This window comes from Myotis davidii, unplaced genomic scaffold, assembly GCF_000327345.1.
Source record: "Myotis davidii unplaced genomic scaffold, ASM32734v1 scaffold47, whole genome shotgun sequence".
NCBI classification, from domain to species: domain Eukaryota; kingdom Metazoa; phylum Chordata; class Mammalia; order Chiroptera; family Vespertilionidae; genus Myotis; species Myotis davidii.
The window spans coordinates 544,249-557,899 of NW_006298163.1; the positions used below are offsets into that span (position 1 = coordinate 544,249).

Here is a 13,651-nt window from a genome sequence, read left to right on the forward strand (position 1 = left end):
CAGACCGGAGAGTCCCAGGTTCGATTCTGGTCAAGGGCATGTACTTTGGTTGCAGGCTCCTCCCTGGCCTGGGGCTCTGGTCAGGGCTCATTCAAGAGGCAACCAATCAATGTTTACACTACGGTTCAAATAGTCTATTCTCACATGCATACATCAATGAAAATAAAAGAAAAACAATGGCTGGGAACATACCACACAACAGCTCAAGGGCAAATTATAAATAGTAATATAGTGTCGCAGGAGTTTGCAATCAGGGGCTGTCACTTTATTATTAGTCATACATGTTACTGCCTACCATAGGATCTACTTAAAATGCTTTATTACAAATTTCAAATTACAATTAAACAATTATTTATCACCTAGTTTAGGGATAATAGATAAAGAGACTTTGGATGATTAAATAATGCCTAGAACGTCTGTCTCAAAATTGTATTCTTAAAAAAAAAAACTGTATTCTTTGTTATTAAAAAAAAGAGAGAGAGAGAGAGAGAGAAATACCTTAAATTATGAAGGGGGGGAAACAGAAAATGTTAATGATCATAGCTTCCAAGTCAAATTGCTTAATTTGGTGTTCTGTGCTATGTTAATTTCAGGTTTCCTACAGAAGTGTAAGGCTAATGGAAGGTTTATCTGACATTTCTTCTCTCAGTGCTCTGAGTTCTTTCATTTGCCATTTCTTACTGGCAAATTGATGGACATTGTTACATTCTGAGCACATGTGGAGGCAGCTGCTTCAGTTACCTTTTCCTGAATCAACAGATTGAAGCAGCTATATCCATTAGGGAAGGCAGCTTTGGCCTGGAATTCAAGAGATGGGCTTCTAGTTTTAGCACCTCCACGAGTTTGCTGTATGACCTTGAAGAAGTCACCACCTCTCTGGAACCTGACTTTTCATATATAATTTAAGGGAATTGCACTGGATGACCTCAAGGATCCCCAATCCTAATATTATAGTTTGTGGTAATATAAAAGAAATGCCACCATATTGAGAAGATAGAACAAAATATAAGAGAAACAGCAGCCTGAAAGGAAACTAGTTCAAATTTAAAGCCCAGGCCAGCAACTTGATCCAAAAAAAAAAAAAAAAAAAAAAAAGCAGGTGGCATTTTGCAGGAGTCTGTTTCCAAGTTTCACAGTTCTCATCTCAGAGCTTGGAAAGCCAACATCTCCAGTATCTTCTCCATTTTGGCGACTGAATCCAAATCAGCCCTGAGACCAGCCGCTCACGCATTGTGCCCTTAGCCAGAAGCTCTCCTAGTCCGCACTCTTTCTTCTGATGTTCTTTTTCTCTCACACTGAGACATCCATAGCAGGAAAACTGAAAGGGCTGAGAAATAGGAAGAGAATTCATAAATATGCAGCAACAAAACAGTGCAGGTGAAGGAGAGCTCAGGTCACAAAGGAATCCAAAGCAACTGAGTTTAGCAGAAAGGTGACTAGGAAGCGGAGATTAAGGTGCCCCACATCCCCTTGATGAATAAGTCTCAGCAAATACAGCAGGAGGGTGCTGAAAGCAGAGAACCAGCACAGGCGTTCCCAAGAATCACTGAATACATCAAGACATTTTTTTAAATGCCGAAATCAAGACGAGGATATATTATCAATTCCCAGGGAAGACACCAAAGTCCTGTTGCATTATTCAAATCCAAGCAAGTCAGGACATCAGAAAGACATACCAGAGGGAATATCTACTGGGATCAGATGATCAGGCTGCATGACTTAACAAGTCTTTCCTCACTTGTCTATTTTGGTGCCTGGATGAAAGCCACAGCAAGGGCCCTGGGGCTCCACGAACAGAAATAACATTAGTTAAATTATCCACATTGATAGCAATTAGACCTTAGTTTATGGGAATAGGGTAATAAATTGCTAGTTTGGGGAAATTGTATAATGAGATAGGAGTGTGTTTTCCTTGCTGGCACTCAAGTTCTCCATTGTCATAAAAGCAAACTGCTTCTTAACAATAAACATGAATTTCATAAGAACATTTGGGTCCTGTGGCATTTTCAGGTGGGTGAAAGGGTATGTTTGGGGAAGAGACACCTTTTACATTCTCTCCATCTAACTAAACATAAGAAGATAGCAAATTTTTTCTGCCCAAGAAAACATAAAAATAATATTCTGACAAAGACCACTGCTTTCCAAATCCAACTGGAAAAGGTGACAATCTGGACAGAACTACCCAAGTCCCCTCCATTATAAACAGTTCTGTGAATGCCCTGTTAAGAAAAGGACACTAATAGCTTCATTTGTGGAATCAAAGAACCAGCGGTGCATGCTGAAGTGCATCCAAATGTATATGTTTCTCCAGAGAGCAGTTCCCTGTGACAGGACAGTGCCTGCTTTAGAGACTGGGAATTCCCACAGCAATATAAGACAGGTTTGCAAGTGAATTCAGCACTGAAACTGAAGCACCAGAGAAAATAGCTACCTAAGCAACACAATGCAGGCAGCAACACAATGCAGGCAGCAACCCAAAGCCTCAGGTACCTGCATCCTGCTCCTCAGAATGGCTTTTTCTGCTGTTGCTGTGAAATAAGTCAGTTCTTCGTTAGCAAGAACACCAGATTCATTTTTCCTACAGGTTCTGACCAAGCTCCACCTGATGGAGTTCCTAAATCCTAACAACCTTTCTATAAGAAAGGGGTGTTCTCCAGGAAAAAACTTGATCTCCTTCTTAAACACCTTGAATCTTAATAAAAAGTTATAAAAGACCATAAAAAATATGTACTTCCCTCCCTAAATATCCAAACTTCATACCCAGTAATAATATCAAAAGAAATCCAACTGGCTATTTAAAGTTATCCTTGGGTTCATTAGAGCTTCAATATCATACCTACTGCTGAGTTGATGACAGGTGGGGATTTTGTCAAAATCAGTGTATCCAATTAGCATCAGGGGTCCACAAGTCAAGCACTTGCAAGCTACAAATTGTAGGTGACATTTCTAAACACAGATTAGCAGCTTAAGCCAGGACAGCCTTCTCTACCTTTGGAACATTATTAGGAAGCAATACTCTACCCAACCTTTGTAATCTACATATATTTTTATAAAAGAGGATCTAAGAATTTTGTTGCCATACAGACTTTTATGGCCAAGAGACTGGTATATGCTTACTCTCATGAACCCAAAACAGGCTTGTTAGTTATGTGTACATTTTGTACTTTTAGGAACATACATATCCAGGCACCCAGACTGCATAAAATTCACTATTATAATAAAATTATATAGTTTGTTGATAATGGAGTCACTTCTGCACTCTCCTTGCCTTGTAAAATCACAGACACCAGTCTTACAAATAGAGTTCACTTCTGTTTTAAACTAGTCATTCTAAACTGTTTCCATAAAAATAATAGTGCTCTATAAGCTGGGCCAAAATACCCCACAAGTAAAACCCAATAATGTCAGACAAATAGTTTATAGGATAAAGTTGGAGTTACTGATTGTCAAATAGGTTTTCTGGCATATAGTTTTCTTGAACCCTTGGTGCTCTCTCCCCTAGTGTCCATTAGAATACATTACAGATGAAAGAGTGGATGAACAAATAGTAAATAGAGGGAAACTCAGTAACAGCTGATCTTGCTGGTTCAACATGTGTGTCTTTTCCCATGTATATGTGTGTTCTTGGTTGTGGTTTTAGAGGCATGTCTCTACCCACAACTCAACTGACTATTTAAAAACATGTCTACTTTATTAGGAGGTGAATCACATACACACACTCTATATCCATCAGGGATTACAACTTTTAGCTCAGTGCCTCTCTGTAGTGGCATTTGTTCAGTTGAGAAAAACAAGACTGAAGGATATACAGTCCATCCTTTCTCAATAATCTATAGCAGGGCAAACTTTATCTCTAAAGGACCAACTAGTAAATATTTTAGGCTTTGTGAGCCATATGATCTCGGTCACAACTGTGTGACTTTGCTGTTGTAGCACCAAGCAGGAACAGAAAATATGTGAATAAATGAATATGATGTGCTCCAATAAAATTTTATTTATGAGCACTGAAATTTGGATTTTACATAATTTTCATATGTCATGAAGTATTCTTTTTTTTTTCAGACACTTATAAATCAAATATATTTACTTTTGATCCACAGACCATAATTTGCCAACCACATCCTAAAGTCAAGCTGCTTTAAAACACATTCTTGACCATTGGAGAGTAGCACATCTGACTTTCTCATCTTGTAAGAAATGTCAGATGAGCTTCACAATTGGGTTTACTGTGAAGATGCCACCCAAAGCAGCACATACTGTTGCCTTAAAGTGGAGCAATTTCCCTGGGGTCCTGAGGATGGTTGTACTCCTTCTGGGCAAGTGGCTTCTTGCAAAGAATCATAACACAGATAACTTTCTTTTTGTTTGAGCTGCTGGAAAGTTCACAGGCCAATTTGCCCAGATTTAGCAAACATATTGGATCACACAACATATGTTTTGTATAAATATATCCCACCTTTATCTCATTTTTCTAACCAACTTTTTCTTTATCACTTTTAAAATAGTATTGTGTTGTAAGGATTTTGGTAAGTAGCCCAATAAGGCAGAAAGCAAATAAAATAATCCTAATAAAATATATATTATACTCATATTTCTGTACTTAAAATTGTTGGTAATTCATTAATCAAAAATTATTTCTTATTCAGCCAGTGTTGCTCAATGGTTGAACATAAACCCATAAACCAGGAGGTCAGGGTTTGATCCCCAGTCAGGACACATGCCCAGGTTGCAGCCTGAATCCCTAGTAGAGGGCATGTAGGAGGCAGCCAATCAATGATTCTCTCTCTATCATTGATGTTTCTATATCTCTCGCCTTCTTCCTTTCTCTCTCTGAAATCAATAAAAACATATTTTTTATTAAATGACTTATTATAATGTTCCCCAAAAGAACACTAGGACCAGTAGCTTTATGACCTGTCATGGTTGAAGAATCCTCACCTGAAGGAAACCTTGGACAGAAGTCCAATAATGCAACAGACACAATGTGGATGGAGTTGCTCTGAGTGAAATGAGTACCCAGGATAAGGAGGTACAGGCCACCTGATGGATAGTCCCTGGGAATACTTAGTAGAATGATAGATTTCTGGGCTCCACTTAGAGCCTCTGGATCTTCCTCTTTCAGGCATCAAGCATGAGAATCTGCATTTTAAATGAGAATTTTGAGGAATTGTTTGAAATACTAAAATCTGAGTGGCATCATCCAAGAGATCTGCTAAGGACAATTTGAAAAACATTGTTCCAGGGATGCAGTTGCATGAGGGTTTTTTGTTTTGTTTTCCTTCCTCAGCACTGTGGAGCAAAGCTTGTTCCTCTCCCACTTGCTGCCCAGATTGAATTGACCAAAGCAGTGGTTATGGAGAAGCCTGGTCCCCTGCTGGTAGGGTGGGAATTTGTGAGATATTACATACTACTAAACAAGGTGCCAGACATGCTATACAGATTGTATGGAGAGAAACTCTTCTTATGTCCATAAGGGATTGGATTCAAATGGAAAGCTAGCATATGCGATCTATGGAAAGAAATCCATAGGGAAGTGATGTCACAAAACCTCATTAATTGCCACACTAAGATTCACCATGTTGATGCTCATGCCACTCTGAATGATGTGGTCCATGTGATGGGTTGCTGTTTAATAACAAGTAGGCTTTGAGGAGATTCATGCAGACATTTGTCCTTGCTCCTGAGGACTCTGTTGCAAACAAGTTCTATGTTCATAGCGGTGTCTTCAGATACCAAGATGAAGTCTTTGGTGGCTTTGTCACTGAGCCTCACGAGGAATCTGAGGGAGAAACCTGAAGAAAGACAGCAGACACCTGAGATGGCACCTGATTATTCTGGAACTTTCTGTGATCAGATGCTCAGCAATGACTTGGAAGAACATTTAGAGGAACCTGTTGCTGAACCAGAGTCTGCTCCTGAACCAGAACTAAAGCAAAAACCTGAATTTGAAATTCAAGAGGAAAAGTGTGAGCCAGCATTGGAGGTAACTGCTCCTGAGGATGCTCAGAAGAGTTCTTCTCCAGCACCCGAAGACATCACTCAGACAGAGCAGGGGACATGTTCCTGGGTATCTGTGACCAGTAAGAACCTTCCACCCAACAGAGCTGTTCCAGTTACTGTGATACCACCTCATGTTGTTCAAGTACCAGCTTCACAGCCTTGTCCTGAATCTAAGCCTGAATCTCAGGTTCCATAGCAGAGGGATCAAAAAGTTCTGAACAACAAATAAATATTCCTTTCCAGAGGGGTTGAACCCTGAAGAATTCTGAGACACCCTGACAGCCACCAACTCTTCATTGGCAATCTGCCTCATGAAGTGGACAAATCAGAGCTTAAATATTTCTTTCAAAATTATGGGAATGTGGCGGAGCTGTGCATTACCAGCAGTTGGAATTACCCAGTTTTGGTTTCGTGTGTTTGATGATTCTGAGCTTGTCCAAGAGGACCTTAGCAACAGGCTCATCATGTTCAGAGGTGAGGCCCATCAGAATGTGGAAGAGAAGAAGACTTTAGCTGCCAGGGAAGATGAACCAACGAGATAACCATACACACACTCTATACTCATCAGGGATTGTAAATTTTAACTCAATGCCTCTCTGTAGTGGCATTGTTCAGTTGAGAAAACAAGACTGAAGGATATACAGGCCCTCCAGGTGGGCTGGGTCATGGAATGAGAGGCCCTCCCTGGGATGCATGGTGCCAAAACCAGGATTTGGAGTGGGAAGGGAATTGCTCCAAGATGGTGAATTGGTCTTCACTGGTCTTCACACAGTAGTGCAAACCCCTGTTCCTGCAGAATGGTGAATTTCTTCAACCACCATCTGGTATTATGCAATGTGACCCTGGTCTCATTATAAACACCTTTAAGCTTGTACAATTTCACTTTTTGTGTTAATGGTGTGTGTTCTCTCCCCTCTTCTTCCCTCTCCTCACCTTTTAGTCCTTAACTTCCAATTTTGTGGAATATGTTAGGAAAAATTGATTTTAAAGAATGAAAAAAAAAGACTGAATTACTTTGCTTTACTTTGCATATACAGACTACATTTAACAGCCATTGCCCCAAAGGAATGTTTCTCACTTATTACTGACATTTGGTATGTTTCATTCATTGGGATATTTTTTTACTAATTTTCTACATGTTTCAAAAGCCCTTGAGAAATACAGATTTGATAAATAGAAACTCATTGGAAAAATTGACAATTTTGATTCTCACTGGTATGGTTAAAAACTTAATAAAAGATGTTAATGAATAAAACAACAACAAAATACCCTCAAAACATTGTTTCAGGCAGTAACACAAATTCGAAGAAGATGGGCTAGCAAAAGGAGCTATCTAGGAAATCTGGGCATGTTCTTAGTGCAAAGCCAGAAGGTACATGATGATGAGCATGGACTCAAGCAACAGTCTGTCAGAGTTTAAATCCTGCTTCTACAGTTACTAGCTGTAACTGTAACCTTGGACAAGTCACTTAACCTCCCTATAAGTACCTTCTTTATAATCTTTACCTCATTGTAAAATCCTTATTTTGTTGATTAGCAAAAATTTGTTGGGCAGATTTTGTCTACAAGGTTTTTAGAACAATTCTCAAACACTTCCCCTTATTTCTATTTACCTCGTATCAGACACTTTTTAATGTAGCTCCTAATATCTCCTATTTCTTCCTCTCTCCTCTTTTCCTCTTTCATTCCTTTTCTTCTGTATTTGCCCTCTTTGATGCCAAAACTCAACACCATAGAACAAGATGGAGAAAGCGAAACTGCATCTTTATGGTTGATGATGTCAGAATCAGGTTGAAAAGATTAGGAGGAAGAAAATCTTTGTCACGTTGAAGCCATAGCAGTAAGCCCATAAAATGAATGCAATGTGCAGACAGGGCTTAGCTGGAGCACTTTCACTCTCAAAGTAGACTGAGCTAAATTCTGGTGATAGACTTTCAGGCCAAAAGCAATCTTCTGATGTCCAGCTTGAGACTAGCTGTATTCTTACAGCCCCTAATCGCCCAGCATCTGCGATGCTGTCATTACCAGGAAGAAATGCACATGCAAAGTCCAGCACCTTTCAGTGCAAATATACATTAAATATAAATATGTTTCAATCAGTAGCCAGTCATTTCAAAAGGCTTTAGTCACATGTAGTGTTTTAAGGAAACAAAATGCAACATTTACTTGGCAATAGTGTATGTATATTTTAGTATGGGTATGGGACGGGTGGGGGAACACTATTTTGTCCCAAGGTGATGAAAATTAGTCCTTGGGAGGCAAAAACAGTATTATAATGTTTGGTGTTTACACCAAAGGCCACAGTACGTAAACAGATGTACAGTATATCCAAGGTATTAAAATTTCATGGGGAATGGGAGAAGTTAAGGGAAAAAGTCTAAAAAGTCTCAGGAGATGGAAGATATTAATGAAAGAAAGGTTGAGAAATAGTGTTTGAGTGGACTAGCTGATGCAAACTTGGTGGCAGAAAACAGCTCAGGATGCTCAGATAAAAGAGATTTTAAGGCAAAGCTATGAAAATAATTCTGACACCCACTAAAGATTCTGAGGGCCTCAGAACCTCTGGGAACATCAAGCTTGGCAAAAGTTTTAAGATTTGCTGTAGGGTAAGGTTAAAGAAAGTCACCGCATAGTGAGGTATGCTCTACTGTGTTCTCAGACTGAGGCCTTATTCTAAAAATCTTTATTACTGGAAACTGAGAAATCATTTTTTAAAAGAGAAATCTACTCTGTAGTCTTGAATTAAGAAGTATGCCTCATGAATTCTAAATTGTAACAATAGCTACAATAAAGTGATTGAGATGCCCAAATTCATCTAATCACACATTCTGACTGGCCTCCTTAAGCACTCAGAAGAATGAGCCACAGACTTTCTTCTCTCTGCTGTCTGTAAATAGAAAAGATTATATGAAACCAGGTGATCAAATTCTGTTGTAAATGCCCATATTTTCACAAAATATAGATTACATTCTGAAGAGGAAATTAGTTTAAAATTTAGTTTATTAAACCAGGTTTAAAATAAAACAGAAGTTTAAAAGAACAATATTAGTATTCTATTCAAATCATCTCTTGATTTCTATTTTGAAGGGATCCCATAAGACAGCTTGATTTTTATTACAATGAAGAAAAATAAAACAACTCCTTTCCATTCATCAAAAAGAACCAACCATAAAAACAGGTTGCCCTAAAAGCTAACACTAACAAGTCCAAATGGAAAGTTTGATTTTGTGGAAAAATCAACAATAGCTTTAGAAATATTGCAATCAATCCTCAAAAACTTAATTTTTTTTCCTCCCATAGCTTTTCAGCTAGTGTGGTCTTTCATTCCAAATGCTTCTTTGAGCGATTTTACTCTATCCCACAGAAGAAAATGAACTATTTAGCTCCATACTTAATGGCAAACTCCAGTTCGGTGTATGCATTAAGCCCAGACTCCAGCAGGCCCAGATCAATATATCTGGTTATGAACCAGAGGTCCTTCTTGCAGTTGAGATCACTGGAGATAAAGGCCTGAGAGCTGTCACTGATTTATGCTCTCTCAGCAGTACACTGACAGACGGTGCCTCAGGAAGCAGAGTGGAAAACCACATGAAGGCAATCAAGGGGTCCTTGGGAAAATGCTGACCAGTGCAGACCAGGAATCACACCTAAAAGTCAACAGACCTGAGCCCTGGTGAAACGCGTGGGGCTTTGTGTAGATCTGGACTCTGTCTACACCTAGTGAAAGCAGCTCTGTGAACCACAGGGGCTCTCTTGGACTCAGACTGAGGAGCCTGCTCTAGAGGTGGGGGGCGTACTAATCAGGTAGGCTGCTGTCCTTGCACCGCTAGCAACTGTGATTGGAAGAGTCACTGCAGCTGCATCCTCCCAAGCATTTGGGTCTGACCGAGATACCCTGCAGATCCAACACTTAGCAGTACAAGGGGCACTGGAGTCCTTATCACAGGCAGCCTCCCAAGCGGTGATTCTGCTGGTGAACAGACAGATGCATTTCACTAGACAGGTATGTAATAATGCAGAAACAATTCCTTTTTCTGACCAGCAAAGTAGAACAGGCTTTACAAATACTGCACAATTTTGCAGAAGAACTTTGAAACTCATGAAAAGATTTGAGAGCAAATAGTACATCAAGCAGATATGCAGTCAGCAATAATAAGAGAAAAGCCAGTAATGTTTCAGCAGCTAGTTGTGGGTGACCCACACAGGCCCTCAGAGTGAAGGAATCAGAGTCCTGGATTCATATTTTTATATCTTTTAAAGGAAAACAACAACTAGCTAAAAAATTAAAATAAAATTTGCCTTTATGTGCAATACTTCATAGAGAGGATTGGAATGAGTAAGACAAAGATCCAAAACATTTACATTAGTGGTTGGCTGTTAAACAGAAAAAAATAATGTCACCTTTCTCAAAAAGCTGACCTTAAAAACTGACATTTAAATTCAAAAGGACCCATTCGAACAAACTGCACATCACCTACATGAAGTGAAACGATTGCACATTCTCTCATGTATCTGCTCATTGTTAATGTAAGGGCAGAGAACCCATATTTTCTCTAAGCAATTTCATACAGTATAAATTCTCAGGAAAAAAATTTGCCATTTAAATGAGATAACCCATGTGACACAGTAGGCAATTGATCAAAGTTAGTTTTCTTCCTAATATTTGACAGGCCTGCTTGCTTTTTTAAAGAGGATGTCCACATAGCACAGACACAGGCTCTGTTCTGTAGGAAAATCATCCTGAGCTCTCCCCGAAGACCTGTGCTTATTATGTCCCAGTGGCCCAAACATTGCCCCCCAGTTTTCAGGTGAATTTTGATGAGAAACATTATTCATTTGGTTCTGTTCCAGGTGATCCATTCAAGATGCTGATATTTCAGTTTTTCCTTTCCTTGTTTTGGTTTTATTTTTAATAACAACAGCTGTGCTCTGAAACAGCTTCTTTTTGTTCTTTTGACAGTGGCTGGAATCTGGGAGGTTTGAAAGATGCTTCTTCATATCACTGATCAAAGATTATTTTCCCTGAGAACTGGTTCACTCCCTAGCTGTACATTAATCAAATTCTCCCCCTTTTCTCAAGCTCCCAAAGTGTTTTCCTTCCCTCCCTCTAGCTTTTAGTCTTTTTCCACATTAGGAAAGTTGATGAAGTGGCTCTGTGGTAAGGGAGACTCGGAAGGACTTTCATTTCAAAGACCACAGATTCCATCTATCGAGTCAGAACTGGTTACTAAACCTCAGGCCTGCAGGTCTATGGCTTATCAGCTGCCCCCGGTGATCCCCTCCAAGGTGGGGTTGGAGTCAACACCAAGAATTGGCAGCAACCCGTCTTGCATGTTTGTAAAGTGATGACCTACAGGGAACAGACTCCTGTGGGACATGACCCTTTAACACACATCCAGGATCCTTTTCTAAAAGACAACTCTTCACTTTCTTTGCTGTCAGTCTCTCAGCCATTTGTCTTCAGTGAGTCATTTTATTTTTTGCAATATATTTTTGGGCAATCTGTAATTATTTTTTATTTGGAGATCTAATTAAGAATCATCTTGGTCATATGAAACTTTTTTTTTTTTGGTCTGAGCAGCATTGGGTAGCCATTACTTCACCCCACATAGCAAATGCCTAATTACTATGCCCAGCTTTTGGCTTCCTAATCATATTCTAATTGCCTGCAATTGTGCTCTTTCTGGCTTAGCCAGTCTTATTCTGAGAACAGTCATTCTAATTCACAATGAATATGTAAATAAAGAGCTGGTGTGTGCAAAACCAAAACATTGCGCCAGACCTTTAAGAAATGAGAAGTCAGCTTAGAAATCTGTTGCCTAGCAACACACTACTAACTTTGCTCTCCATTTTCCAAACCATTTGATAGCCTCCTGTTGGTTTGTCAGCATTCCAATGTAAAAGCTCCCGCCTTCCCTCTTTAAAATTAGGAATGAATGTTTGGCATTTTAGTTTCAAGAATTGACTTTAACCATCATCGTTTTTTTTTCTTCTGAATTTCGTAATAATCCTGATTCCCTGGTTCTCAGTAGGTCCCAATTTGTTTTTCTTCCATGATAAAAACTACTTTATTCTCCAATTAAGTACTATATCTAAGAACAATTTTCATATTTCTTACAAGCTTCAAATCGAGGTTTAATTTTTTAATAAATAATACCACCAGGAAATTAAATTCCACTTTGTTTTGTAAAGTCCTATCATGCCCACTAATACATTTAATTAACACTTTAGATGCTTATCCAAATTTCTCTAGCTTATGACATCATGCTCAAAAATTGTTTGACCTGTAGAGAAAAGGTTATGGTGATGTCTTTTGTTGTTTTGTTTTAAATTAGGAGACAATATCCAGTTACTAAGCTTTCATGTGGTAATTTTGGCATTTAATCCTTATTCTAATCAGAAATCTAAAGGAAAATAAAAATAAAATCTTTCCTCCACTCCTTTTATTTCCTCCAACATGGAGCTTCATTTTATAGGTGATAAGCCTTGGTCAGAGGTGATTAACCAATGGAAAGTCCATTTCTCTCTCTTCTTCCAGTCCCAACCCCTCTGGGTCTTTGACTGGAAGCAATATCAGAGGAGGCTCCTGTGCTCAGCCTATCTTTATCCTTTCTTCTGGCTATCTAAGGTATCTGAAATTTTCTTCAAAGAGAAGCAAAAAAACTCAGACATCTCCTTATGTGTTATAGCATGATTGCTTTCAGTGCCATTATGAACCACATCGGCCATGTTTAATAGTTCCTGAGTCTTTGTTTTGACTCTGACCCTTCTTGGCAATTCTCCCTTCACAAAGGCTTCTGTTGACTCCCAAATCATGGGCTAGCATTAGGGGTTGCAGACTTCAAAAGCACAAATTTCTATTCTTTGTTAATTCAGCCAGAGAGCAGTTTCCTAGGCAGCAGGGCACAGGTTAGGCAAAATAAATGGGCAAGTTTACTGAAATCATCCATGTCTCCTCTCCCCAGTGAAGATACTCCACAGGGCATTGATCTTTGCTTTCAGAGGCTGGAAATAAAGAAAGCTTCAGCATCACCCCATCACCCAGTCATGCAAACTAGTTAGATAGTAAATGTAAAGATGTGAATACATTAAGTTAGATGAGGGAATTTTTACTTCAAAGGACTGTGTTTAGACAACAACTAAAAGTAAGAAAAACAAATGTGTCCTAAAATATCTAAATCCTTTGGCAGCTATATTATTTGGTTTGTGTTTAAGGACATGTGGGTATGTATATTTTAAGGCTCCAAATATGTAATGTGAAGAAGTAGAGAAGAAATATACTTAAATACTCATCTTGACTTTCCACAATGCTTTCACTGACCAAATAAACCTCAGTAGAAAATATGTTTCTCTCATTATTATTTTTTAAATAAATCTTTATTGTCCAAATTATTACAGATGTTCCTCTCCCCCCTCTCCCCAATAGCTCCCTTCCACCCGGATCCCACCCCACCCCATGCCCTTACTCCCCGCCACTGTCCTCATCCATAGGAGTAAGATTTTTGTTTAATCTCTTCCCGTACCCCTCAAACCCCTTTGCCCCGAGAATTGTCAGTCCACTCCCTTTCTATGTCCCTGCTTCTATTATATTCACCAGTTTATTCTGTTCATTGGATTTTTTTATTGACTTAATTTTTAGATTCACTTGGTG

The 13,651-nt window shown here is 39.0% G+C and overlaps 1 pseudogene; it reads left to right on the forward strand.

The window, feature by feature from the left end:
* The window catches only part of LOC102764773, a 43,444-nt pseudogene extending 36,640 nt beyond the window's left edge, over positions 1 to 6,804 (forward strand).
* Positions 6,805 to 13,651: the final 6,847 nt, after the last annotated feature.